The sequence below is a fragment of the Pleurodeles waltl genome, chromosome 5, assembly GCF_031143425.1.
Source record: "Pleurodeles waltl isolate 20211129_DDA chromosome 5, aPleWal1.hap1.20221129, whole genome shotgun sequence".
Lineage (NCBI taxonomy): Eukaryota > Metazoa > Chordata > Amphibia > Caudata > Salamandridae > Pleurodeles > Pleurodeles waltl.
This window is the reverse complement of record NC_090444.1, coordinates 1478064736-1478091392: the sequence shown is the minus strand read 5'-3', so window position 1 is coordinate 1478091392 and position 26657 is coordinate 1478064736.

Sequence of the window (26657 nt, the reverse complement as noted above, 5' to 3'; positions counted from 1 at the left end):
AAAAGGTTTGGTAACATTACTGGATCCACTGTAGAGACTCGGGGACATATTTATGGGGATTTAGTGCAGAATGCAGCACACATGGAAAGAGGAGAAAAAAAGGAAAAATAAAAATATTTCTCCTCTTTACAGCTCACCTCGGGAGGCGTGGTTTTGGCTCTTCCCAGGTTTACGTGATTATGTAAATCTAGGGCATCATCAAAATCCATGGGTGTTGCGTGGGAAAACCAACTGCAACAAACATGGAATGCCTCCCTGATGCAGAGTATTGAAACAGAGCACTTTGCTCTGCCTTGCCTTACTCCTTATCTATGAGGATATGCAAAGCCATGCAAAGTGCCTTTACGTCTTTGTGTAGCCTCATAGATATGATTATGTAATCTGTGCTGCTGGAGTGTCAAAAGAAAATGCTCCAGCTGCACATGGGACTCATAAATATGCCCTCAGTGTTATTAATTCTCTGTGCATAAGGATTTTGGACTTCATTTAAAATGTATACTGTAAAGTTACTTAAGCATGAATTGAGCTAACTGTGTAACAATCAATCTTTACTTTTTAGAGATTAGCAATTCATTTGTATTTATACAATGTAATATTTGGAAATCATTTTATGGTTCTCTTATCTGTTACATGTGCCTTAATAGTAATTGACTATTTGATTTTGGGGACTGGGGTGAATTGGAGATATCTAGGTTACTGGATCCCAGACCAGCCATAAGGATTTCTACAAGTTGCCTTTTAAGACTGAATGGCTAACATTCAGAAATCTTAGGGCTTCATTTACAAGCCGATTCACCAGATTTCTTGCGCTGCCATACGATTCTGTAATGAGGCCACAGATGCACTATATTTACAATACAGAGCTCCATGCCGCACTTTTCACAGAAGCATCTGAAATTCTGATGCATTTGTTCCACTAAACACATGCATTTCTGGACTAATGTAAAAAAATGATGCTACTCCAGCAAAGCAAGGAGGCCTCCATAGAGAAAAAATGTATGCAGTAAAATTCTAATGCAGTGAAGTCACAGAATGACAAAGTGAAATGTTGTAAATGTCACTGTGTCAGTTCTGTGTGGCTTTTCCCATGAGAACGCCTATACTGCATGCATTATACTTGGCACGGGTATAAAGTGACACAAGGGTTTACAAACTGATGCATTGGGCCCTATGCTTTAGTTTGTAAATCTGGAGCAGTGTACAGCACTACTAGCACCACTGCTACGAAAAACAAAGGTATGCAATGGTGGCGCAAAGGCCTTGTAAATGAGGACCTAACTGTATGGTTGGAAATGTATTCTTATGGAAATTACAGTCTTTTGTGTGGTATTCCTCCAGAATTTTGCCTTTTTTTTGGCTTCATGACCGTGTACTTTTTACTCCTGCTGGCCAGTATTAAGGTGCTGTGATCTCCATAAACCCCTTGAGAGCCACGGACATAATGGTTACGTCCGTTGCTGCGCTTCTCGGGTGCCATGGATGCAACCATTACATCCGAATACCGGCCCTTGGGGAAGCGCTAGTGCTCCCCCTGAGGGCCCCCCCTAGGTTAGGGTTCCCCTTCCACCCCCGCCCCCCCATGGCGTCAGCACGTGATCGCGCGCAGCCATCATGAAAGGGTGCAAAGACGCGCTGGAATCCATTTGCTTCCAGCGCATCAACCAGGAAGGAGGTAAGTTTTACCTCTGGGCAGGAGGGATCCCTCTGAAAGAGGCATTGAGGGAAAGGATGTCTCTTTGAGCATTCCTGCTGCCCGATCGCAATGTGATCGGGCAGCAGGAATGCCCACTAGACACCAGGGAATTAGTGTGTGTGTGTGTTTTTATTGCATGGGAGAGCGACCCCTTGGGCAAGTGTCGCTCTCCTTTGGTGGCAATGCTTTTTTTTACATTTCTGCCCCCCTTGGGGCAGATCAGCCTTATTTTTATGCTGATCTGCCCCTGGGGGGAGCAGAAAGCCACTAGAAACCAGGGATTGTTTTTTTTCCGCAGATTGTTTTGTGTTGGGGGCGGCCCCTTGGGCAAGGGTCACCCCCCAGGGGCAAAAAGCACTATTGGGCAGTTCCCATTTTTTGTAGGCCCTTCTGCCCCAGAAGGGGCAGAAACCATGAAGACGCCAGGGATTTTTTTTTCTTAGTTTTTTTTTATGTTGGGGGGCAGAAACCATAAAGACGCCAGGGATTTGTTTTGTTTTCTTTCTTTTGTTTGCTTTCTGTGTTCGGGGGGGCACCCCCTTGGGCAAGGGTCACCCCCAAGGGGCAAAAAGCACTATTGGGCAGTTCTGCCCCCCTCGGGGGCAGATCATCCTATTTTGTTTAGGCCCATCTGCCCGCAAGGGGGGCAGAATCCACTTAGCATGTATGTGTGTGTGTGTGCTTTGTGTGGGGGGGTGGCCCCTTGGGCAAGCGTTGCCCCCCAAAGGGGCAATATAATCTATGACATTCCTGCCCCCCCTTGGGGGTCAGATTGGACTATTTTTAGGCACTTCTGCTCCCAGGGGGGGGGGGGGGCAGAAACCATGAAGATGCCAAGGACTTCTTCTTTTTTCTTTCTTTTGTTTTTTTTTTGTGTTGGGGGGGAGGCCCCTTGGGCAAGGGTCGCCCCCAAGGGCCAAAAAAACACTATTGGGCAGTTCTGCCCCCCTTGGGGGCAGATCAGCCTTTTATTTTTTTAGGCCCATCTGCCCCCAAGCTGAGAACACTAGACATGAGGGAAAATTAAAAAATGGTTGATGGTGGGGCGTTTGTCAACTGGTGAAGTATTTGCATTTATGATAATAACAGTTTATTTCTCCTTTTTGTTCTAATTCAAAGCTTTTGCTTCCTTTGCTGTGGCTTGTTGCAGTTTTGGCAGTGGTTGTCCTGCGGTTTGCGTAGTTTAATGTTTTAGGTAAGTAAATACATTTACTCCAAAGGAGTATTGTTGCAATGCATCAATTACATGTTTGTAGGTGGTGTACTGAATGCAGGATTGTGGGTGAAATTGTCCTTTGGGTTATGCACAATGATTATTGTGTTGTCTTATGTCTAATTTGCTTTTTTTTTCTCTTTTTAGTGGGATACCATTGGTGATTGCTGTAGCTGTGCAGAGTAGTTGCTGGTGAGTCAAGCTTTTTCAGGCAAGTGAGCGGTATAGTTTTTGAGCGTATAACTCTTAGTGATAAAGCTACACTTTGTTTGTTACTTATCTTACACAGTGTTGGTTGTTGGTAGTGCATTTGTCCAGTTAATGTTTGTAGGAAGGATCATGGCTAGCCGTAGGATGACCGCTCCGGAGGTTGTTGGTGTGCTTTTTGAGTCGTCTTCTGACCATGATTATGAGACTGACTCTGCATCTGAGGCAGAGAAGGAAGTGCAAGATTCTGGAAATTAATTTTCGGTCAGAGAGGAGTCATCTGATGATGAAGCCACTCTCAGTGCTGATGAAAGGCCTGTTTTAGAGGAGAAAACTGATGTGCCAATGGTGCAGCAGCCAGCGGCTGAAAGGCTTCCCATTGGAAGACCTGACATGTGGGTTGCACCAAACATGCAGCAGCCAGAGTTGCCTGCGTTTACTGGTTTCCCAAGGTGTCGAGTTAATATGGAAAACTTTTTGCCTGTCAACTTTTTTGAGTTGTTTATGGACAATATATTTTTGGAAGAGATTGTTGAGCAGACTTATTTGTATGCAGAACAGTATTTGAGGGACAACGCTGCCAGGCTTAGGCCACACTCTAGAGCTAGCTGGTGGATTCCCACAAATCTGGAAGAGTTGAAAAAGTTCTTGTGTTTAACTTTTTTGATGGGGCTGATAAGGAAGCCATTACTGTCTTCATATTGGTCTCCTAGGGCCATATGTACGAACACTTTTTCCCATAGACACAGAATGGGGAAAAACCTTTGCTACATCTGGCCCTTAGTCCATTGATGGCAACTGCTATATTTCCTGCAATAATAAGTCGTAACCAGTATGAGCTTCTTCTTCAGATGTTGCATTTTGCTTTAGCCTTGCCACAAGATCACCCTGATTCTGACCATCTTTTTAAGATTAGACCTGTCCTTGATAATTTGTAGATCAGTTTTCAGAGATCTATGTTCCAGGCAAAGAAATATCTGTAGATGAGTCTTTGGTCCTGTTCAAGGGTCATTTGGATTTTAGGCAGTACATTCCTAGTAAGAGAGCACAATATGGAATTAAGATGTATATGCTGTCTGAAAGTAGTACAGGATATGTTTATAATTTCCAGGTCTACACTGGTAGGGATTCCAATATTGACCCTCCTAGTTGTTCACCCACTTTTGGAGTTAGTGAGACTGTTTAACAATGGTCACCGTTTATATGTAGATAACTTCTACACTGGAGTTGAGTTGTTCAAGGAGTTGTTCAGAGTGGATACTGTTGCTTGTGGCACAATCTGCTCTAATCAGAAAGGCTATCCAAGAGAGCTTGTCTGTAAAAAACTTGAGAAGGGACAGTGCAGGGTCTTGGGGAATGATGAGCTGCTAGCTCTGAAATTTGTAGACAGGAATGATGTGTACATCCTAACTACCATCCATGTTGAGAGTACTTCACCTTTGGCTGTTTGGGGTCAAGTTGCTGAAGTGTGCAAACCTGTGTGCATTTTAGACTATAATAAGCACATGGGTGGTGTTGATAGAGTAGATCAGAGATTGGAACCTTACGCTGCTGCTCGTAAGTCTTATGTTTAGCAGTTCACCTGTTCCACTTGGCAACTTTTAATGCTTTTGTTGTGTTCAAGGATAGTTCTCCAGAGTCAAGGATGACATTTGTGAAATTTCAGGAGTCTATCATAGCGAGCCTTGTTGTGCTGAAACAAGCAAGAGTTCCTAGAGAAGCAGTGGTGTAGGATGTGGCTAGACTGAAAGATCGTCACTTTGCTGAGCATATTCAACCCACTGCCAAAATAAACATTTCCTGCTAAGAGATGTAGAGTCTGTGCTCGAAGAGGTATCAAGAAGGAGACAAGGATGCACTGCCCTGATTGTCCTTCAAAGCCTGGGCTGTGTGTGGGTGGCTGTTTCAGGAGCTACCACACCCAGAAGAATTACTAGGAAATACCATGAGCATAAACTGCTGTTTTATATTTTCACATGTTCAATTTCACAGTTGGCATTACCGTCATGTATTTAGTTAAAGCTTTTGTGTTTGTAGTTTTGTACTTATTTATAATTAGTGGTTTAAAAATAAAAAAGTGATAGTGGTGTGCGTGGGGTGCCGCTTGACTGGCTGTGTGTGTGGGATGGCCCTTGGCTGACGGTGTGTGTGGGGTGGTGCTTGGCTGGTGGTGTGCGTGGGGTGGCGCTTGGCTGGCGGTGTGCGTGGGGTGACGCTTGGCTGGCGGTGTAAATATTGACTTGCTGTTGGCTACTGCAACATACTGCCAGGCAAACGCCACTCCACACACTCCCATCAGCTAGTGTGATTGCTGTATAAGGCATGAGGGTGTATGTAAGTGATGGGCCCTTGAGTGGCGCTGTCTGTCGATGCGAGAGTTGTAATGTGCTGGGCCCGTGGTTGCCAGAGTGAATGGTCTTGTGCATGTCATGTATGAAAGGTGTGTGAATGTTCTGTAAAGCGGTTGGTGCCTTCTCGTGGCTTTGCAGCTCACGGGCTGTGAGTCATTGGTTCCGTTTTTCGGCCTTTCAGTTATTAACAGTGCATTTCATTTTTGTGAAATCTCTTGTTAATAAAATTTGATCTACTGAACCATCACTCACCTTCTTGCCAAATTCAACCAGTATGTGTGGCAAAAATAACAAAACCTGCTCCGCTGTAATCAGGCGTCGCAACACACTCGTGACACGCTAGATGTCTTGGGTGGGACCCCGATGATGAAACATGCCACCAACTTGCTTGGTGGGTGAGGGGTCTTTTTAACAAAACCTAAGTGCATTTCTTTTCACAATTTTAGTGTTTGGAATATCTCATAAGTACGTGGACACATCAAAATGATGTATTGCAAAACTACCTGTGTATAGGGGGCACCTATGTTTTTGGTCCCGGGTGCGGCCTTCATCTAGGAAAACCTACCAAACACAGACATGTTTTAAAGCTAGACACCCCAAGGAGTCTAAGGAGGTGTGGCTTGCCTGGATTCCCCAACATTTTCTTACCGAGACTCCTCTGCAAACCTCAAAATGTGCTTAAAAAAGCATATTTTCCTCACTTTTCTTTGTAGGATCACTCTCCGGCACACATTTCCTACCACCCAGTGTTCCCCTCCGCTGCCCAAGTAAAATGATACCTCACTTATGTGGGTCCCCAAAGCAGAGTCAGCCAAAAAGATGTATAAAAGAAAAATATGTGCTTATCAACTCCCTGTGCTAACCCCTCAATCACTACAGGTTATTGGCATTTTTCTGTTGCATGCACTTGGGCCACCCACACAAGTGAGGTATCATTTTTATCTGGAGACTTGGGGGAACAATGGGAGAAATGTGTGGCTCCTCTCAGATTCCAGAACTTTCTGTCACCGGAATATGAGGAGAAAGTGTTTTTTTTGCCAAATTTTGAGGTTTGCAAATGATTCTGGGTAACAAAACCTGGTGAGAGTCCCACAAGTCACCCCAACTTGGATTCCCCTAGGTGTCTAGTTTTAAAAAATGCACAGGTTTGGTAGGTTTCCCTAGGTGCCGGCTGAGCTAGAGGCCAAAATCCCCAGGTAGGCAATTTGCTAAAAGAACACACCTCTGTTTTCTTTGGGAAAATGTTATGTGTCCATGTTGTGTTTTGGGGCATTTCCTGTTGCGGGCACTAGGCCTACCCACACAAGTGAGGTACAATTTGTATCTGGAGACTTTGGGGAACGCTGGGTGGAAGGAGATTTGTGGCTCCTCTCAGATTCCAGAACTTTCTGTCACCAAAATATGAGGAGAAAGTGTTTTTTAGCCACAATTTGAGGTTTGCAAAGGATTCTGGGTAACAGAACTTGGTGAGAGCCCCACAAGTCACCCTATCTTGGATTCCCCTAGGTGTCTAGTTTTACAAAATGTACAGGTTTGATAGGTTTCCCTAGGTCCCAGATGAACTAGAGGCCAAAATCTACAGATTAGCACTTTGCAAAAAACACGTCAGATTTCAATGTCAAAATGTGATGTGTCCATGTTGTGTTTCCTGTCACGAGCATTAGGCCTACCCACGCAAGTGGGGTACCATTTTTATCAGGTGACTTGGGGTAACACAAAATAGCAAATCAAGTGTTATTGCCCCTTGTCTTTCTCTTCATTTTTTCCTTCGAAATGTAAGACAGCGTGTAAAAAAAGACATCTAATTGAGAAATGCCCTGTAATTCACATGCTAGTATCGGCACCCCGGAATTCATAGATGTGCAAATAACTACAGCTTCTCAACACCTTGTCTTGTGTCCATTTTGGAAATACAAAGGTTTTCTTGATACCTATTTTTCACTCTTTATATTTCAGCAAATGAGTTGCTGTATGCCCCATCTAGAATGAAAACCCATTGCAAGGTGCAGCTCATTTATTGGCTCTGGGTACCTAGGGTTCCTGATGAACCTACAAGCCCTATATAGCCCCACAACCAGAAGAGTCCAGCAAATGTAATAGTACATTGCTTTAAAAAATCTGATATCGTAAAAAAAGTTACAGAGTAAAACATTGAGAAAAATCGCTGTTTTTTTCACCTCAATTTCAATATTTCTTTTATTTCTACTGTTATTTTCTGTAGGAAACCCTTGTAGGATCTACACAAATTACCCCTTGCTGAATTCAGAATTTTGTTTTCTTTTCAGAAATGTTTAGCTTTCTTGGATCCAGCATTGGTTTCACAACCATTTCTGTCCCTAACTGGAGGCTGAAAGCACAATAAAATAGTGAAAATGGAGTATGTCTCAGTAAAATGCTGAAATTGTGATGGAAAATGTGTTTTTCTGATTCAGGTCTGCCTGTTCCTGAAACTGGGATGATGGCAAACCCTTTGTTGATGCCATTTTCAGGGGAAAAACCACAAGCCTTCTTCTGCAGCCCTTTTTTCCAATTTATTTTTAATGACATTTCTGCTGTGTTTTGGCTCATTTCTTGGTCTCCTTCAGGGGAACCCACAAAGTCTGGGTACTTCTAGAATCTCTAGGATGTTGTAAAAAAAGGATGCAAATTTGGCGTGGGTAGCTTATGTGGACAAAAAGTTATGAGGGCCTAAGTGCGAACTGCCCCAAACAGCCAAACAAAGGCCTTGCACCTGAGGGGGAGAAGGCCTGGCAGCAAGGGTTTAAAAGCACTGAAATTGACTTACACTTGCTTGGCACATTTAATGTACTTACAAGTCCCTAGTGTATGGTGCTACATGTACTGGGAACCCGGTTAATGAAAGACTACTAGTGGTCTGCAGCAGTCCTTGTGCCATCTATTATAGTAGCACTGTTTGGTATGTCACAGCCTGGTTGTGAATTTTTTCAACTACTCGACCTGTCAAAGTCACCATTTTGAAAGGCGTACACCATCCTTTTAAAAATATATGTAACCCAGAGGTAGGTCTTATTGCTCAAAAAGGCAGGGTGCATGGTATTTAAAAGTAGGACATATAAAAGTTAGGTTACACATGTCCTTGCAATAGAAAGGCCCAACAGCAATTTTTCGCTTGGAAAGTTAGCTGATCCATAGGAGAACACTAGCATGCATTTTAACACCTTCTATAGTGATTATTTCTGGTTGAAAGCAGCTAAAATATAATTTCATGTTTCATTTTAATAATTATTCAAAATTCAATTTAATGGTGAAATTGAATTTTGACTAACTATGTTGGAAAATGTACTTTAGAAAAGTTACCTCACCCTGCTTAAACCTCTGAAGGAATTTCTGCCACTATTTGTCTGTCACCTGACTGTTTATGCCTCCACTGTGGTGAAATGTAGATTTTTTCTAATCAGAGGAGTTAGAACTCACATTCCTGGTGTGGTTCCACTACCTTTTTATCCTCTTACCTCCTGTTTTGCTGACTTATTTTTTTGATGGCTTTAGGATTGTTGGCACATTACCCCTGCTGGCCAGTGCTAAAGTATATGTGCTCTTCCCCTAAACCATGATTACACTGGCCTATCCACAATTGGCATATTAAATGTACTTCTAAGACCCTAGTAAAGTGCACTACCTGTCCCAAGGGTCTGTCACTGAAATGCTACTTGTGGGCTTGCGGCACTGATTGTGCCACCCACTTCAGTAGCCTTTCAAACATGGCTCAGGCCTGAGTGTACAGTTTTAAACTGCCATGTCCACCTGGCAAGTTATTCTTCTTGCCAAGCCCAAACCCCTTCTTTTTAAAACACATCAAGCACCCCTAAGGTAGGCCTTGGACAGCCCAGGGGCATGTGCTTTTAAGTTTTTACAAGTCCAGGTAGTGAAAAACTCTTAAATTAGTTATTCCCTAATGCAAAGCCTATCTCTCCCATTGGTTAACATAAGAATATCCGTATTAGATTTTATAAATGTAATTTCCAATTGGGAAAAGATTAAACCCTTAGGTTTGGTGTCTCTGGAGTCACAATTTAAAATCACAACTTATGGTAAAGCCTGATTTTAAATTGTAATTTTGAAAATGCCACTTTAAGAAATTTGGCATTCTCTTTCTTTAGACCCCCTAATGCCTTGTGCCTGTCACTGAAAACATGTCTGGGTGGGTAACAGCTGGGCTCTTGTGCATTCCCTCTAGACAGCCACACACAAAGGGAGCTTAGGTGTGACTGAGTCACAGTCTTCAGGTTGATGGGCCACTTTAGGCAGGAAGGGAGGGAGGAGCTGACACTTACACCTGAATGGGTTGTGTCCTAAGCCCACACAAATGTCTGCTTAGCCCCTGTAGTGTGTCTGGAGCCAGGTCAGTAAGGACAGGAACCCTGTGCACTTCAAATGTGACTCTTTGCAATGTCTCCCACTTCAAACGCATCAAGGGTAGAAGAACTGGACTTCTGACCCCACCAAATCGGTACATCTCTGGACCTGAGGACATTCTGCCAGGAAGAAGGACTGCTGTCCTGCTAAAGGGGCTCACTCTGCAATAGCACCTGGTCCTCGCCTACTGCAAGTCTTGCCCTTCCAAGTGGTGACAATCCAGTCCTGGGCCCTTGGAATTAAGTAAAAAAGCCCTGCAACTGTAAAATGTATGCATCACAGTCATTGCACCAGTCAGAGTTGATGCATCTCCCCTCAACGTTAATGCATCACCGCTGTGCTGAAGAAAAATGCATTGCATCGCCAGCTGTGCTGCTTAATGACGATGCATCCCCTTCATCGCAAAGGGGTTAAACTATGCAACACTATTTGAGGACATCACATCAACTGCCTTGTGACTCGACAACGACTCATCTCCAATTGCATGGACTAAAACCAAAGCCTCGCTTGCATCCACAAGGATCAATGCCGACTCATCGCCTCCTCTGCGCCTTGCATCAGGTCTTTTACATCGATCTGTAGTGTGGTTAGTTTAAAGTATTCATTGCGCTTTAGCTTCAGGCTTAGGCCTTTGTACATTTTGCCCTGAATATATTTTATTCATTTGCTGACAGCTTAGAGCCTCTGTGAACTTTGCTCTACATGCTTTTTATTAGGCTTCGTACTGTTATTTTTCAAATAGCCAGTTCTACGGTGTTGTTTTTTATTCATATCGCACTGTTTTGCCTACTTCAGCACTGGAGTTCTCCATAACATATTTACTCTGTGCTTCAGTCAAGGATACAGTCTGGTACATTGCCGATAGACGTGGTAGGAGTTTAGACTTGGCATTCCTGCGTAGGGACATTTTGTGATCACGATGACATGTTAGTTATAAAATCACTCCCTTGTCCCAATACACGCAAGAGGGAGATTCCGACCAGGGAACCACAACTAGACGCTGACTGCCTCGTTGCAGATGCTGAACCAAGATCACAGGTCTTTGCTCAGGTATGAGGGCTGATGTCTCCACAGTGATTCTAATAGGCAAGCTAGAAGCTTAACATGCTGTGCTCTAGATAAAACAAGCAGAGGGAGAGTAGAAACTGTTTGACAATATGATAGCTTTGTTATTATGTTTTACTCTCCTGGTAACTATTACAATCCTACTGTGTTGTATCGTTCTGGTTATTGCGGCTCACGCCTTAATATCTAAAATACAGTCGTTTTATTAAAAAACATTATATAAAACTTATACTGTCTTTGTCATTTGTATATGAGATCATATTGGAAATAAGAGAGTTGGTTTGGATCTGAGTAACCACGACTTCCCTGAGAAGTTCCAAAGATGTCATGCGCTCGGCTGCCAAATCATTCCTTCCACATGGGAGAAATGAGGCACTGCTAGTTAGCCGGAGCAAAAACCGGATTTAGGGTGACAGAGTTCTTTACACGTGGGTCAGACTCAGTCCACCACACCGTTATAGATCCTGCTACCTAGAAATCCAGTAGTCTCATTTAGAATAATGAGAGCCCATGCGACAGATCCATCCCGCAAGCCAAAGTATTTTTTGGGCAGGACAAAGTTGGTCTCTTTGCCCAACTCACGATCCATCGCAGTCGGACTGACTTTTCAGATTTTACCCAGTCAAGGGCAAATAGCCCCTGTTGGCACCTTATGTTTCTAAGCACTATATTTGCCAATATTCTTTCAAAATTCATATCTTGACATCTTCCTTTTGGATTTTTGTCAGTTTGGACTTGTATTGTTAATTAAGTTGAGCTCTATTTTTCTAAAGTGGTGTGGATTATCTTTGTGGGGTGTCTTCACTGTTTTACTTTTTTACGTGTTGCACAAATGCTTCGAACATTGCTTCCTAAGTTAAACATGCCTTATCCTTGCCAAGCTATCAGAAGGTGAGCACTGGCTAATTTATAGTGTCTATTTGACTTACCCTGACTTAGATTGTGGTTCGTGCTTGAACAGAGAGAAAACTCTGTCAGCCGGAATCCCATTTCCTAACAGGGGAGGCCTGGGGCCTGTGGCCAAGGACTAATTACACTTCAAAGACTAACCTGTTGTAATAGAATGAACCTGACACAAACCCAGCCCTTCCTTTATCCCCCTAGTCATCCTGGCTCCAAACCAAGTGGCAGGGGGAGCCACCCCAGAACTAGTTGCGGCGATCACTAAGGGGGTTCTGCCCATTATCATAGCCACACCATTGGATGTGCCCACAGTGCCCCAACTAAGGGAAGAAAGGTCCTACCATCTTTTATTTAATAAGAGAGAATTACTATGGGATAGTTTACAATAAAGTACCAGGACGTGCTGTAAAAGTGGGTAGGGTCCCCTCTGGGAACTCTTTCCTCATTGGCTATGATGTGGCCAGTAGATTCCACCACCCACGGGATACCATGGACTTACATGTGCCATCACCAGTACCTGACTCAGAGAACTCCTGGACCTGAGAAAAATGAGAATAAGGACTGGTCTTCTGCCTGAAGAACCTGATGGAAGAAAGGTCCTACTTGTATTGAACCCTGGACCGCAGAAGTGACTCCAGGGGTCAATAGGTTAACCTCCAGTCTAAGCTACAGGGCAACAACAAGCTTCCAGAGGCATCCTCCACCTTTCTATTTAACCAGTCCCAACTGGATCTGACCTGGTCTCACCTGCTGGCCTCTAGGGAAGAGAGTCCTGACCCCCGACCACACTCCTTAATGCCTAGACCCTTGGCTCTGGTCAGAATGTACTCCTCCCTTGCCTAACTGAAAGTTTCACTAAACTCAGTGCCGAACATAAGCACCAACAGCCTTCGGTTTTGGCTTATATGGAATCAACTCGAAGCAGTAATCAACGGCAATCACTATAATTGATGGCTTCAGTGGGCCCGGCGCTAAGCAGCTTCTGATTGACTCTGATGCCTTGCACAACAGCTATCCGTCATTGTCCAGCCCTTCCTTGGATCCAATAGCTGGCCTGGCCACACTGAAGACCTTCTACCTCCATAAAAGTGAGGACAAGCCTGGTCCTTGTTTCCAACCCGTACGCCATTACAGTCTCCCTTAAAACTTACTATTATCCCTCTTCATCGTGACCCGTTGCCGGAGGTTGATGCTTAGTGCGTTTAAGTGCTATTTTTTAATACAGACTTTAAAAATGTATAACATTAGTTCTACTACTTGAATTTTTGTCAATTTTGTCATTTAATTTATTAAATGATTCTCTATATACATTGGTGTGGGATTTTTATTTTGTTGTGTTTTCAAATTACTGCTTTAGTATTTCATAAATACTTTACACATCACCTTACCTCTTAATTAAGAATGGCTGCTTCGTGCCAAGGCTACCAGGGGGTGGGGAAAAGATTTATTTAGTACATTTTGTGATTCATCCTGACAAAGACTATGCTGATTATTTGAGGTGGGTTCTCACTCCTTGCAACTGAAACTCCAGTTTCTTACAGACGTTACATACGTTTCACTTAACTCACTCAAAATGCATTGCACTTTGGTAAAAACGAATTTGACTGTGGCAAGTTATCCACATTCTGGGGATTATACAGGGGTGGGAACTGTCATCCCAATCTCTACAGAGAGTTGGGAACTCATGAAAAGAAACCCACATGCACAATATGAGTTGGTGTTTTGGGTTTATTTCCTTTTAAGTAACAACACGGATGCAACTGCTAGTTCATGAAACTGTAAACCCCTTTACTCTGGTACATATATTCTGATTTTATTGCATAGTGCCAATATGCCACGTTGTTTTTTGCTACTATTATTTGTCTCGTACTTTAATCTTCTCAGTCATGCATTCCGTCCCCTTCGACTCCTCCTTAACTTTCATGTCTATCCTCCTTTGATAGAGTTATTCTCCTTTGAAACTGATACTGTGCAGGTAATATATACCCTAAAGTTCGTTTACATATAAGTATTGGTATGTCTGTTCCAAGCAAGGAAAATGGAGTGATGAACACAGAAAAGGGGGGAAATTTGAGATGGGGTACAGCATGTAGCTGGAAGGAGAGCGAACTCATGTTGTTAGGCTGTATGTCCAGCTATGCAGTTCCTGCTCCTTTTATGTAAGAAAGGAACAATAACTATAACATTTCATCTTATAGACTTGCATCTATCTGTTTACTTGTGAAAGCATAGCATGGATTTTACTAAAACCACCAATGCTGTCGCAGATTTTCAAAATTAAGAAATATACACATATTTTCAGTGGATACACATTTAATACATTGCTTCCGGCATGTGACATTTCTTATTTTATGAATGTACCCAAATTATGGGTACGATATGCTTGTGAATTAGCCCGAACTCAGGCCCTCCTTAGCTCGGATAAGGCTGCACTGCTGCTTTTCACCGCTGTTGCACAAGTAAATATCACCAATTTACAGTTAAGGTGGTTGCTAGCTAGACTGCACAACTGCTCTTGTTGAAGAATAAAGGTGCATGATATTTATTACTTTACAAGTCTATGAAGGGATATACATGGAATGATGTCGAACATTAGGAGATGCTGTACATGGGCCTCTTAAAACCCGACCTCTGAATTGTGACCTTTGCCTTCACATTCGTTGTTTAGTAGAACCTCTGCTGTGTAGAATAGATCAGCTCACAGTCCTCATAACAGGTAATGAGAGCAAACAAATAGCAATTCTGGAATCAGACTGGCAGTGCTTGATTTGTAAGCGAATGGGTGCCAGTCCATGCAGCTTGGGTCAGGAGACTGCAGCCGGAGCTATTAAATGTCAGCAAGCCCTTTATACCAAGGCTGCATAGTCTTGAATCCAACTCATGCTTCTTTAATCCACTGTCAGACACTCCCTACCTCTTTCTCTGATATTGCAGGTTTCTGCTTGCTGCCTTTGTGGTAGTTTTTCCTTCTTTCTCTTCCTCCTTCTTTCCCTTTGTCTGTTCTTCCTCTCATGTTCTCTGTCTAATGAGCAAAAATAAGTGCCAGATCCAGCGTGAATGGCAGCGGTGCCCACCGGCGCCTACCATCTGAAATTAAGCACTGCATCCCTGCTTGTACTCCAGCACAAGAAGGCAAGCAATGATGCACAAATAAACCAACTCATTTAAAATTCTATCAATACTACCAATCGTATATTAATTGACTACATGAGCCTTTCACAATAATCACACATCTACATAAGGGGCATCTTTGGCAGCACTCAACCGTCGAATACTTGCAAAATTGGTAGCTCAATTGTATGTGCAGCGCCTTGTTTTTATTAAGCCATGGAAGAAATAAGGAAGAGCTCGTGTCTTCCCAAAGGCTGCATGATTTATATAATAAAGGATATCTTACTGGGTCAAGGATGTGTAACCGACATGGTTTCATTGTACTTGTTCGTACATTCTGCCCCAAAGGCGATGATTATACACTATAGCTTATGATTACATCATTTCGGCAAGGCCAAGTATGGATTTCTGATGAAAATTACCTTGCTACAGGTGGGTATCCTTATCTACAAATCGCTGGAGGAGAGGAAGATTACCACAAGCCTTTCTGTTCGATGACAAACAATATGTCATTTATTTTAAGGAGTAGAAATTTGAACTTTTTCGGGTGCGTGGCTTTTTGTCCACAGGGAATGCAAGCGGCTGCCAGGCAATGCCGAACAATCCCATTAAGCTAAAGAATCAGCAGGCAGCATCTAACCTTGAGTTGAAAAGTTTCACAGGTTCTTGATTAGAAATATCAAAAAATGTATGTCTGCTTCAGTAGAAAGCATATTTGCTCTCCGTTGGGTATTGACTGTTGTACAAAGAAATAACAAGTCAGAAACAAAGATTCACGTAAACAGTGTACGTTCCTGGGCTCTAGTGCGGCGGTGCAGACCTAGCAGTGCTCTCAGTGCCGGCTTGAATAATGAAGCAAGAATTGTTTTGCTGTGTGAAAAGGCCTATTAATATCCAGATCTACTCGAAGAATATCCGGGAACAAAGTTATTTTCCAGTTTCCGGTACAAGCTGAAGGTTACTTGTCTTGCTAAACAAACAAAAATGTTCGTGTTTTCACATAATACTTGAGGAGATAACTCTCAGACTTATTAAAAACAGCGGCCACATACTAATGAACCTTATAACGTGTGATTAAGGTGTTTGTGTATCACAGCTGCTAGTAATTAGTCAGATATTTGCTGAATTTTTGTCGATCCCCAGCTTTTATCTACTTTACGACTGGGGGTTCACAGCATACTCACTTGGTTAAAACGCACTGCAAGGAAAAGGCCACGGACATTTTGGGGGCGAAAAGGAAGCACCAAGGTAACTACAGCAATCACCGGTTCCAAGATAAAAGCTGAACACTTCCACGTACCACTTTCTGTAATGTGCAAAGAACCCCGTACTAAGGGGTTCTAGATGGCCTATTTGAATTTAAATGCTGGCCATCCATATACCCATCAACAAAACCAGAGACAGGTTAAGATAGCGGATAGCCTGATAAAGGTGCAATTGGGGATGTTCTACGGGCAATTGCAACCACTCCACCAATGAATCTTTCACACAAACAGTAGTCATTATTGTGTCACAATGGTCGAATAAATTCACGGTTCGATGTAGGTTTTAATAGTGCAACCATTTAAAAAGATTATCGAGAATGAATCGGGTATGAGGGTGGTGTACTATGGTTGACATCAGAGAGACATTAGCGTTATATTTACTTAAAGTAAGTTTAAGGAACCTGTTGTCAGTTATAAATACCTACTTTCATTTAGTTCCCTCGCGGTAAATAATAATACGTACTAGGAAAAACGTTTCATGACAGTAAATATTACGGCCTAGAAAAGAAAAAAGATAGAATAGCCATTTTTTAGGAAGAGACATAGCACGAGAGAAAAAGAAAGAGAGAGAGAGATAACAGGTCGGCGAAATGAAGTGATAGGAACGAGAGAGTGTAAGGAAGAAATAACCCACAATCAGTGCTTAGTGTAAAAATCAAAAAGTGAAAAGGGGATCCAAGTTACCTGCGAACACAGGCACCATCAGTGCTTGTATGGACAACCCCGAACTCCTTCTATGCTCTCACTCCCCTGGTTGCCTTGCCTATGGTGTCTACATTTTTAGTTTATAGTTTTGAATTTTGCACTAAAAGAAATTTCATTATAAGGATTTCGGAGACCGGGGCAAGATGTATTTTGGGGGCCCATGTACGGGACAACTTTGGATTATGCTGCCTGTTTTCTGCTAAATCCAGCCTGCACGATGCTAGACAATAATATACTTAACATTCACACAAAAACTGGTGAGATATGCCTTGTCTAGGGCTAAAAAAATAATCCATAAAATGACAGCCAGGAAGAGAGAGATTCTGATAGAGAAAGAGATAAAAGAGAACTTGAGAATGGTCACTTTACAAGGTGTCGTGTAGGCTCTCATTATTCTAATGAGACTACTGGATTTGAGCGGCAGAATCGCCTGCGGTGTGGGAGACTGAGTCTTAACCCACTACCCTAATCCGTGTTTTGCTCCGGCTAACTAGCAGTGCCTCATCTCTACCTGTTAGAAATGGGGTCTTTAGTTGGCAGTCAGGTTGCCCCCTGTCCAAGCAAGGACCCTCCCTCTAGTCAGGGTAAAAGAGATTCACCCTCAGCTAACCCCTGCTTACTCCCATGGTAGCTGGGCACGAGCAGTAGGCTTAGCTTCAGAGTGCTAGGTGTAAAGTATTTGTACCAATACACACAGTAACTTAATGAAAACACTGCAAAATGACACAATACAGGTTTAGAAAAATAGGAAATATTTATCTAAATAAAACAAGACCAAAACAACAAAAATCAACAATACACAAGTCAAGTTATTAATTAAAACGTAAAAATAGTTTTTATGTAGTTTAAAACACACACTAACACTGTTAGTGTGAAAATGCACCTTGGGTGTGTCAAAAATAACCCCGCACGAGCGAGTGTGCATCAAAAAGGGCTTGCGATGCGTCAGCTTCACTCACAAATGAGACCTTCATTGTTTTCCCTTTCGTCGGGGAACGCTGTGTCTTCTCTCCGCAGGAGAGCGATGCGTCGATCTGGTCAGCACTCTTGGGTCCGGGCAGGCCTTGCATAATTTTTACACGCCCAGCAGTGTTTGCCTTGGAAATCCAGCCACACGGTGATCCGAAACCACGCAGCGCGGGTTGCGATCGCCCCGCCTCCGTCAGCGATGCTGTGCGTCGTTTCTCCTGCTCTGTGCATCGACTCTTCGGTCGCATTTCCGGCGAGTGTCGATTTTTAGCCACGGAGGTGGCAGCACATCGTTTCTTCAGCCGCAGATCGGAGTCGCGTCCATCTTTTCCACGCTCTGTGCGTGGATTTCCTCCTCTTTGACTGCCAGCTTCTCCTTTCAGGGTCCCAGGAACTGGATAGGCATCACAGGGCAGAGTAGGAGTCTCTTTCGGAGACTCAAGATGCTGGCAGAGAGAAGTCTTTGCTGTCCCTGAGACTTCAAACAACAGGAGGCAAGCTCTAAATCAAGCCCTTGGAGATCTTCTCAAGATGGAAAGAACACAAAGTCCAGTCTTTGCCCTCTTACTCTGGCAGAAGCAGCAACTGCAGGATAGATCCACAAAGCACAGTCACTTCTTCCTCAGCTCTTCTCCAGGCAGAGGTTCCTCTTGTTTCCAGAAGTGTTCTAAAATCTGTGGTTTTGGGTGCCCTTCTTATACCAATATCCCCTTTGAAGTAGGGCTCCTTCAAAGCAAATTCTCTCTTGAATGTTAAATCCTACCTTGCCCAGGCCAGGGCCTGGACACTCACCAGGGGGTTGGAGACTGCATTGTGTGAGGGCAGGCACTGCCCTTTCAGGTGTGAGTGACCACTCCTCCCCCCTAGCACAAATGGCTCATCAGGAATACACCCCAGCTCCCTTTGTGTCACTGTCTAGTGTGAGGATCAACCAGCCCAACAGTCAAACTGACCCTGACAGGGAATCCACAAACAGGCAGAGTCACAGAAATGGTATAAGCAAGAAAATGATCACTTTCTAAAAGTGGCATTTTCAAACACACAATCTTAAAACCAACTTTACTAAAAGCTGTATTTTTAAATTGTGAGCTCAGAGACCCCAAACTCCACATGTCCATCCCCTCCCAAAGGGAATCTACACTTCAATCAGATTTAAAGGTAGCCCCCATGTTAACCTATGAGAGGGATAGGCCTTGCAACAGTGAAAAATGAATTTAGCAGTATTTCGCTGTCAGGACATATAAAACACATTACTATATGTCCTACCGTAACCATACATTGCACCCTGCCCTTGGGGCTACCTAGGGCCTATCTTAGGGGTGTCTGACATGTAAGAAAAGGGAAGGTTTGGGCCTGGAAAGTGGGTACACTTGCCAAGTCGAATTTACAGTTAAAATTGCACACACACAGACACAGCAATGGCAGGTCTGAGACATGATTACAGAGCTACTTATGTGGGTGGCGCAAACAGTGCTGCAGACCCACTAGTAGCATTTGATTTACAGGCCCTGGGCACCTCTAGTGCACTTTACTAGGGACTTACTAGTAAATCAAATATGTCAATCATGGATAAACCAATTACATACAATTTACACAGAGAGCAAATGCACTTTAGCACTGATTAGGAGTGGTAAAGTGCTCAGAGTTCAAAAGCCAACAGCAACAGGTCAGAAAAAATAGGAGTAGGGAGGCAAAAAGATTGGGGATGACCCTGCCTAAGCAAAAAAGTCCAACACTACCCAAGAGCACGGATGATTGGGCAGCCAAGCGCATGACACAATTGACTTCTCAAATTAATCGTGGTTACTCAGGTCTCATCTGTTTCTCTCAGTTACATTAGTCTCACATATACAAATGACAAACAGAGGCAGTATATGTTTCAATAAGGTCTTAATGACGCAACTGCATCTTAGACAATAAAGCATGTTTTGCAATAACCAAGGCGATAAAGCTTGACAGAATTAGAATTGTGACAAGGAGGGTAAAGCATAGGAATACCACTACCATGTTGTCACTAGAGTCAAGTAGACTAATTCCTACCTAAGCTATATTAGAGGACAGCATTTTAAGCTCTAGCTCTGCCCTTCAGGTTCCCCTAGGAAGACATCATCCCCATACCTGAGCAAAAGCCTGAAGTCTGCATAAGCTGCTGTAGCGAAGCGTTCAGCAATCAGCATACAGTTGTGGTCCTCTGGCTGGAATCTCCCTCTAACTTGTAAGGGACAGGGAGGTGTTTTTATAACAAAAGAGCTGATGTTCTGAGAAAATGTCCCTATGTAAGGATGTGTGTTTTTCTATGAATACCAGAGACAAAACTTTTACCATGTTCACTGGCAACCTATCTTACTGCTGTCTTGAAAGAAGCACAGAGTGAACAAGAATGTCTTGATTGAGAACGTAGTACTGGCCTCAGCAAGAACATTTAGATAGAGAGAAATAAAACAAGACCGCAAAAATGGCTATTGTTAAAATAATAAACAAAGCTAAATAAAATATATCTAGGTTAAAGTGCACAGCGGCAAGCCTAGTGTGCTAAAATAACGTTCATGGAGCCATAACTAAAATGGCTACACAACAAAAGGACCCACGTAGAACATAGGGGTCCTGGACAATTGCTACCTTTGCCCATGCCTTAAAATCTCCCTTACTAGAAGTTTAAACAAATTAATAAACCTCTACATGTCTGATAAGATCATAAGGGTGCAAACATGATCCAGCCTAAAAAACCAAGGGAAATCCAGCATGCTAGATCAGTGGCAGGGCAGCAGTAAAGTGTTCCTTCCACCTAGAATGATTTATAAGAAAAGCAAATGAGGTTTCCCTTTTCAGACATTCTCCTAGAAGTTTTACTCGGATTAAGTAGTGCTTTTTACAGCACTATTTTCACAAATGTTTTCTTAAAAGCCATGAGCTCTGAAATGGCACACTTGTTTTAATATTTATCTAATAGACATGGAGTTATAAACATAGAAAAAAAGGCAAAAGCAATTCACAAATATAGAAAATGTGAACACTTAATACAGATGAAGATAAAAATTGCATTTTCCTTTACACATTATGTTAGCATAAAACTATATCTTTGATACGACATGCAAACAGAGCACTATTATAACGGTATAAACGTTTACCCAAATCTTAAGAAATTTGAGGCTCAATCCCATTCTGGTGACAAATAGTATCTCCTGGTCCTTGACTGTTTTTTCTCTAGTCTCTCTGAATAACTCAGAATTGTGCTCCATTTTTGTAAACTCACTGGCCTTGGTATAGAATTAATGATATGTATTAATTTAGGCCCTCATTACAACCCTGGCAGTCGGTGTAAAAGTGGCGATAATACCGCCAACAGGCTGCCAGTAATTACCGCCAAATTATGACCATGGCGGTGAGAACTCCGAGAGACAGCCACTTTACCACACTGACCGCCAGGGCGGAAACAATAGCCATCACGGCGTTAGCAGCCTACAGCCAGACGGAAGTCAATGTTCTGCCCACCGTATTAAGACATGCCAATCTGCCACCTTTTCCAGGGAGGTACCAACGACATCAAAAGCCTGGCAGAAACACTCCACAGAAGTGAAACAACTCACCATTGGAGACACAGGGAACAACTATGCCGCCAAGGAGCCAGAGCTGCAAGTCTTCCCCATGATTTTCTACGTGCTGCTCCACCACGAACACCAACAATGGTTAAGACGACGGCGGTAAGTACAGCCGCCTCGCACACCTGGAAGAGGGGGAGGGAAAACACACACACACACACCCAACACCATACACACAAACAGCTGCAGTAATAAAACGTATTTACCCGTATCTCGGTTGAATAATGCAAGGACAACAGGAATTTACTAAAGTGAGTGTAATAAGATCAACACAGTATAAATAAGAACTATGCAATGCAACTGGTATATACAATTGTACAGTTCAAGGGACACTGCCCAGTCCTCAGTGTGCGTGGGCCACAGGGCCACAGGCCAAAGTCAAAGGCCCCACTTGTCACCTGCATCAACACAGATAGATCACTGCAGGGGCATCAGTTGGAAATTAGGCAGGCACCTCAGGGGGAGGGTCGGGTCGCACCTCAGCTGGCAGATGGAACAAGACCACTGGTTCCAGAGGGGGCAACATGCCCTGTGCTTGGTCCAGGGGAGTGCAAGGCCACAGTCTCTCGAGTGGGAGACTTTCCCACATGCTCTGGAGGGGCCAACATGCCATGTGCTTGGTCCTGGCGAGTGATAGGCCACAGTCTCTCAAGTGGGTGACTTGACCACTTCCTCTGGAGGGGGCAACATGCCCTGTGCCTGGTCCTGGGGAGTGATAGGCCACAGTCTCTCGAGTGGTTGTCTGACCCACTGGTTCTGGAGGGGCAATGAGCCCTGTGCCCTTGATCCTGGAGAGGCTGGGGTTAGTGGGTGTCTGACCCACTGGTTCTGGAGGGGGCAGCATGCCCTATGCTCTTGATCATGGGGAGGCTGGGGTTGTTGGGTTTCTGACCCACTGGTTCTGGAGGGGGCAGTCTGCCCTGTGCTCTTGATCCTGGGGAGAGCAATGTCACAGTCTCTCAGGTGGGTGTCATACCCACTACATTTGCAGGGGCCAGGGCGCACAGCAGCCAATGGAGGCAGGACTACACAACGTCCGCTGGCGGTGACAGCTGCTAGTGGCGGTGGTATTGCTGTTGCTGCTGGTGTGGGGAGGCTCCAGCCCATACCCTGCAGCCTTGGATGGCTGCTCAATGGTACTGTGGTGGTGGTGGTGGTGCTGCTGCACCTGGTGTGGGGAGGTGCCAGCCCATCTCCCCTGCAGCCTCAGACGGCAGCCCAGTGGTGGTGGTGGTGGTGGTGCTGCTGCTGGTGGGGGGAGGCTTCCAGCCCATCCCCTGCAGCCTCGGATGGCTGCCCACTGGTGGTGGTGGTGCTGCTGCTGCTGCTGCTGGTGGGGGGATGCTCCAGCCCATCCCCTGCAGCCTCGGGTGGCTGCACAACTGTGGTTGGTGGTGGGGGCTCCGTCAGAGTCCCTGCTCCAGGCCCCTTGTCCTTCCTGACTGCAGGTGCTGGCTCCTTGCCCTTCCTGGCAGCAGCTGGGGCTGGCTCCTTGCCCTTCCTGACAGCAGCTGGGTCTGGCTCCTTGCTCTTCCGGGCAGCAGCTGGAGCAGGCACCTATTCCTTGAGGCTACCTGGTGCTGGCTCCTTCATTTTCGGGACATGTGCCCTGGATCCTTTCCCACCACAAGTCGGTGTGGAGACTACTGGGCCCGTGGACTGGTTGGCTGAGGTGCTTGCCTGGGTTTTTGCCACCCTGACCAGACGTGAGGGACGGGGGGAGAGGTAGGAAAAATGTCAATGGTGGATAGGAAAAGCTTCTTAGGGACATTGGGGGAGAAGAGGGAGAAGGTTTGAGAGTGGAGTAAGAGGGAGTGATTGTAGGAGGTATCTGCCTGCTGAGTTTGGGTGCAGGTGCATGGGCTGGATGCTGTTGTGAGGTGGATGGCTGTTGGGTGTCTGAGTGCTTGCGTTTGTGTACTTTAGGGGGGGCAGGCACAGTGGGAGAGGACACAGGGAAAGTGTGCATGGCTGTTGTGTAGGTGTCTGCCACTGAGGTATGTGTACTGCTAGGTGTGGTGGGGATGCTGGTAGTGGATGAGGATGTACTGCATGCAGGTGTGAGTGGTGATGCCCACCCTCCTGGGTGAGCGGGCACAGACAACACAATGATGGGCTGCTGGGAGGGCAGTGCTGGTACAGGGGTGGTGGCTGTACCTATAGCTGGGGGGGTCAGAGAGTTGTCCGCCACCACCAGGGAGCTTCCATCGGAGGAGGTATCTGTGTCAGAACTGTCCCCTCCAGTCTTTGCCGTGGTGCTCCCCTCACCCTCCGCCCCACTGCTGCCCTCACCCTCAGTGGACTCTGCCTCCTGGGTCCTGTGGGATGCAGCTCCCTCCGTCGCCAGTGCCTCTGTTCCTCCCCCAGATGATGCTAATGCACATAAGGACTGGGTGACAAAGCAAAAAGGGGGGGAAGAGACAAAGGATACACTTGGTCAATGGCTGCACCAACAACACCGTTGGTGTACACAACACGCTCACACACAGGGAACAGCCCTACGCACTATGCATTGTACTACCAGTTATATTGCTAGCCACCAAGGCATGGAGAGGGGCACACACCGCCAAATGCAGCACACCTGGGACCCACGCAGCCCTGACCAGTTGTGGATGCATACGAGCTAGGTAGCAAGACTTTCCCTTCTAACCCTAGCCACCAGGGGACCTATGCTGCAATGTCAGGCCTGGCCTAGGGGCACCCACTGACACACATCCCCTACCCAGATACCACCCTACCATGCATAAGTTGTGATTGAGGGAATGGTACTCACATCTTCCGTGCCCAGCATCTCAGGTCCTCCCCCCATTTCCGACAGTGGGTGCTCTGCCTGCCGTAGACCCCCAGGGTCCGCACGTCCTTGGTGATGGCAAGCCAGATACCCTTCTTTTGATGGGTGCTGACCTGCAGAGGAAATAAATACAGCAAAATAGTATCAGTCAGACAGTCCTGCCTGTTACACTTAAGGCCCACCATACTGTTAGAAATGGGGTCTTTGGTTGGCAGTCAGGTTACCCCCTGTCCAAGCAAGGACCCTCACTCTAGTCCGGGTAAGTCACACACAATCCAAATTATCCTGTGCCCACCCTCTGGTAGCTTGGCACTAAGCAGTCAGGCTTAACTTAGAAGGCAATGTGAAAAGTATTTGTGCAATAAATCATACAATAACACAATATAGCACCACAAAAATACACCACACAGTGTTTAGAAAAATATATTATATTTATCTGGATATTTGCAGGTCAAAACGATAAAAGATGCAATAAGAGATTGTAAAGATATCACTGCAAAATGATAGAAAGTGTCTTAAGTCTTTAAAAAGCAAACAAAGGTGGTCATTCTGACCCTGGCGGTCTTTGACCGCCAGGGCAGAGGACCGCGGGAGCACCGCCGACAGGCCGGCGGTGCTCCAATGGGGATTCCGACCGCGGCGGTAAAGCCGCGGTCGGACCGGCACCACTGGCGGGGTCCCGCCAGTGTACCGCGGCCCCATTGAATCCTCTGCGGCGGCGCAGCTTGCTGCACCGCCGCGGGGATTCTGACCCCCCCTACCGCCATCCAGATCCCGGCGGTCGGACCGCCGAGATCCGGATGGCGGTAGGGGGGGTCGCGGGGCCCCTGGGGGCCCCTGCAGTGCCCATGCCACTGGAATGGGCATTGCAGGGGCCCCCGTAAGAGGGCCCCTACATGTATTTCACTGTCTGCTGCGCAGACAGTGAAATACGCGACGGGTGCAACTGCACCCGTCGCACAGCTTCCACTCCGCCGGCTCGATTCCGAGCCGGCTTCATCGTGGAAGCCTCTTTCCCGCTGGGCTGGCTGGCGGTCTGAAGGCGACCGCCCGCCAGCCCAGCGGGAAAGTCAGAATTACCGCCGCGGTCTTTCGACCGCGGAACGGTAACCTGACGGCGGGACTTTGGCGGGCGGCCTCCGCCGCCCGCCAAGGTCAGAATGAGGGCCAAAGTCTCTTTCAAACACAAAGTACCTGGTTTGGAGTGAAAAATCTCTGCAAAGGGCCGTAGAGGAGGAGATGCGTGGAAAATGGTGTGTGCGTCGGTTTCGCCCCTTCACACACGGTCTTGCGTCGTTATTATTCACGCGGGGAAGACGTTGCGTCAATTTCCAGCGTGCGGCCAGTCTCCTCTGTGGATTGCGGGGTTTTCGGATGCCCCGGGGTCTCTGCGTGGAATCCTGGGCTTGTTGTAAGCCGGCACGTCGTTCTGGTGGGCTGTGCGTGGAATTTTCTTCCTCACAGCAGGCGCTACGTCGATTTCCCCTCTGGAAGTCAGGCGGCGCATCGATCTTTTCCTCGCGAAGTCGAGCAACGTCTTTCCGATCCGGCGTGCAGTGAATTTTTCACCGGGGAGCAAGCTGTGCATCGAATATTTGGCCGCACAAGGAGTCCAGTTGCAAGAGAGAAGTCTTTTTGGTCCTGAGACTTCAGGGAACAGGAGGCAAGCTCTATCCAAGCCCTTGGAGAGCACTTCTGCAGCAAAGCAAGGGAGCAGCAAGACAGCAGGGCAACAGCAAGGCAGCAGTCCTTTGTAGAAAGCAGTCAGGTGAGTCATTTAGGCAGCCAGGCAGTTCTTCTTGTCAGGGTGCAGGTTCTGGTTCAGGTTTCTTCTCCAGGAAGTGTCTGAGGAGGTAGGGCAGAGGCCCTGTTTTATACCCAAATGTGCCTTTGAAGTGGGGGAGACTTCAAAGAATGGCTTAGAAGTGCACCAGGGCCCCTTTCACTTCAATCCTGTCTGCCACGGTCCCAGTACAGGGTGTGGCAGTCCTTTGTATCAGAGCAGGCCCTCCACCCTCCCAGCGCAGGAAGACCCATTCAAAATGCAGATGTATGCAAGTGAGGCTGAGTACCCTGTATTTGGGGTGTGTCTGAGTGAATGCACAAGGAGCTGTCAACTAAACCCAGCCAGACGTGGATTGTAAGACACAGAAAGATTTAAGTGCAGAGAAATGCTCACTTTCTAAAAGTGGCATTTCTAAAATAGTAATATTAAATCCAACTTCACCAGTCAGCAGGATTTTGTAATACCATTCTGGCCATACTAAATATGACCTTCCTACTCCTTTCAGATCAGCAGCTACCACTTCAACAATGTATGAGGCAGCCTCAATGTTAGCCTATTAAGGGAGCAGGCCTCACAGTAGTGTAAAAACGAATTTAGGAGTTTTACACTGCCAGGAAATGTA